Source organism: Cynoglossus semilaevis, chromosome Z, assembly GCF_000523025.1.
Source record: "Cynoglossus semilaevis isolate Cse_v1.0 chromosome Z, Cse_v1.0, whole genome shotgun sequence".
Taxonomy (NCBI): Eukaryota; Metazoa; Chordata; class Actinopteri; order Pleuronectiformes; family Cynoglossidae; genus Cynoglossus; species Cynoglossus semilaevis.
The window spans coordinates 8,597,047-8,600,203 of NC_024328.1; the positions used below are offsets into that span (position 1 = coordinate 8,597,047).

Consider the following 3,157-nt stretch of genomic DNA (forward strand, 5'->3'; position numbering starts at 1 on the left):
GTGGAAGCTCCTTTTATACCCATTTCTGCCTGATTGTGGTTGACAAGTATAAAATGTCCAAAAAAAAAAAAAAAAAAAAAACTCCAAATGTCTTTTTCATTTGACCAATTCAATAAGGTTTTGTGTCTTAATTTTATTGCAGGTTTTCTACTAGTGTTTCAACTGATTTGGAAACAGATTTTGTGTATCATTTTTAATATATTTAATAATTTTTGTAATCTTTCAAGGGCTGCACAGTGACTTAAAGACCCTCGAAGATCAGAGCTTTAAATGTCCGTAAATGCACCTTTACAAACGGTTGCATGATGGAGTAAAACTAGGTGGGCTCATTTTAGAGTAACCCCTGAGATTAAAAAGGTCACATGCATCAGCGTCTGCTTTTAAAGTGACGACTTTAAAAATGGACTTTTAATGAGAAATTTAACACTTCAATTCACATCCACTGATTTTACACTCTGTGAAGTTTACAGTTCAAGCTACATTTTCAGAGGCACATTTACACCAGCAGCATACCTGGATGGTTCACTGACCTACTGCTAATTAATGGACCTCAATCAAGACAGGAGTTCATATTCTCATCAAGACAAAACAGTGCATGCAGGCCTACCTGTATATTTCATTCTAACTTCCTCCCACGCTGCACGCAGGTAGAAAACACACAACTGAGTCCACAAGCGCCCGACAACGACCCCCCCCCCCCCCAACCCTCCGTCCGAGGGGATAGGTTTCACAGCTAAGATTAGACAACTTCCTCAGATGACGGTCAAACCATCTGTGTCCTATAAGAGGAAACAGGACTTAAAGACTGTTTGGGTAGAACCCACCCCTCGGCTGGGCCTCCAGGTGAAACTCAGGCTGAACTAATCTGGTTAACAACCTGTGGTCACTCTTCAGCCCCAGCTAGCTGATGGCTAATGACCCACAAGGGAACGCAACAGGAAAGATCTTTTTGTTCTTGGTTACACATTAACACAGACGGCAGCAGGAACCTGCAGCTCTCCGCAGGTGTGTGAAGATGGAGGAGTGGTTACAGATAAATGAAATGTAACAAAAACACTGTTGGCTACAGCATGTGTACAACAGACATACAACGCAGTCAAAACAGTCATTCAGCCCATAACCAATAAAAAGATGTCAGGACTCACCGTACAGTACAACACTTGACACGGAACGGAGGAGATCTGTAACTGGATCTGATCTGAGCAGGACTTAAAAGCTTTCTGGAAGAAGAAAAAAAAAAAAGGAGCAACATCAGTTGGCACGAACCAGAACAACTTGTTTCGTTCCTGTTTAGCAGTTACATAAATATCAGTCAGTCATGTACAACTCTGTGAGTGACAGTGAGTGACTCAGGCACCCTTTCAGGTTTTTTTTTGTTTTGTTGTTTTTTTTTTTTAAAAAGGCATGTCTGAATGATTCATTAGGATACAAGACACTTGTTATGAAAGAAAAACCAAGAGTGCGTCAGCGGCCACGTGTCGTGGCTACAGCTCTGGTTGACTGTAGCATCGTGAAAACCCTGAAAAAGCACAAAACCAAGGCCTAAAACGGAGTCGGAAAATAAATACTGTGGTCCGTAATCTTTTTTTTTTTTCTTGCACACAAACAAACCTTGCATTTTTGCCTAAACAGGATTCCTTAGGATGGCTTGAGATTAGAGCTAGAACACACACAGACTAATATGAGTCTGGTGACTACCTGCGCTACAGGTATCAGAAAAAGAATGAAACATATAAGAACATATAATGAGCTTCCAGGCAGGAGACCAAAGAAAATGATAAAGAGAAGGTAAACATGACTATGGTGGGCATTAAGACTGTAGCTTTAAGGGCAGACTACTGGGAAAGAAAACATGCTTGACCTTTTCTTATATTCACAGCCGTTCTATGGTGAACAATGCAAATGTCATATCAAGACAAATGGGAAGAAGAAAATAAATCCTTATCAAACAAAGCAGTTTTTAAACTGTGACAAAAGCAAATAAATACAGAGACGGTCTAACTCCCAGCTTTTCTTTTTGGCTTGTGACCCCATTTTGACATTACAAATTTCTGGTGACCCCAGAGACGTGATCGTAACAGTCTATCACGCTGTAAACGTGATTTATATTCATCAAAGCGAAATAATAGGGTTGTTTAAGACTGTGTGGTGTTTTTATAGAATACTTTATAAAAAAATACTTTTATCAGTATTTTTTTTTTAACCAATTACCAGAGACTTTCAGCAACCACATTTGAATTCCAGGCGACATCAAAAGGGGTCACAACCCTAAGGTTGAAAAACCTTGGTCTAACTGTTAAACAGGTGAACTTTTTGACTTTAAACACAGGTGAAATTCCTCTTAATTACCACCTTGAATTCTAAAACCTCACATTTGCAACATTGGGCCAACCCTACAGTCACAGTAGTCTAAGTCTAGACCCACTTGTTTGCTATATAAACTGACCCAGAGGTCTTAATAGGATGTGGTGCGACAGTGTACATTTTCCACTGCTATAAAAGACACAGAGAGTTCAGGGTTTTGTGAGTCGTGTGTCAACAGGAAACAGCATTAAAAGTTAAGAAAGGGCTGCGGAGGCTGCAAACCCACTGTGCTGAATATTCAGCAGGCTCGTTTTTCCCCTAATAAAAGCTAAGGCCGCAGATTTAATGGAGGGAAAAAGCCCTTAAGAGAAAATTGGATATTTTTATACTCTGTTAAGGAATCCAGTGACAAGAGGAAAGGTTGGCTACTTTTACACATGTCCTGGTAAAACCAACAAAGTCCTGGAGAGGTTTTATATTTTTGTGTCTTCTAAGGCAGCGACCATTAATGAACGTGTGACCACCAGACAACTTTATAAGAGTGCAACTACATTTTACTGTCAACTTTCTATTTTGTGTGACTTTTGCTAAATTAAAAAAAAAAATCTAGTGATTAAAGCTTCTGAAATGTGAGAGTGTTTTTTATTCTTACGGCCTCTAACGATAGTCATCTGAAATACTTTTGGTCTGTGAACAAAAATAAAACACCACGGGATGTTTTTGAGATTTAAGCCACAACTTTCTTTTTTTCTTTTTAACAATTTTCAGCATTTCTGGGAAGAACTGACGAGTCAACCAACGTGATTAATCAATATTGGAAATGCAAATATAACCCAAAAGAAGATTTTGGTTT

At 39.1% G+C, this 3,157-nt stretch overlaps 1 protein-coding gene across 3 annotated transcripts in view; it reads right to left on the reverse strand.

Moving 5' to 3' along the window:
- Positions 1–3,157, reverse strand: part of kank1a (KN motif and ankyrin repeat domains 1a) — a 41,115-nt gene that overhangs the window by 22,428 nt on the left and 15,530 nt on the right. For 2 of the 3 annotated variants that reach the window (XM_008336186.3, XM_008336184.3), the window contains exon 2: positions 1,146–1,220. The exons of the other annotated variant lie outside the window; for it this stretch is intronic. The gene's annotated coding sequence lies outside the window, so the exon portion shown is untranslated. The remainder of the gene's footprint in view (positions 1–1,145; positions 1,221–3,157) is intronic. 3 annotated transcript variants of the gene reach the window in all.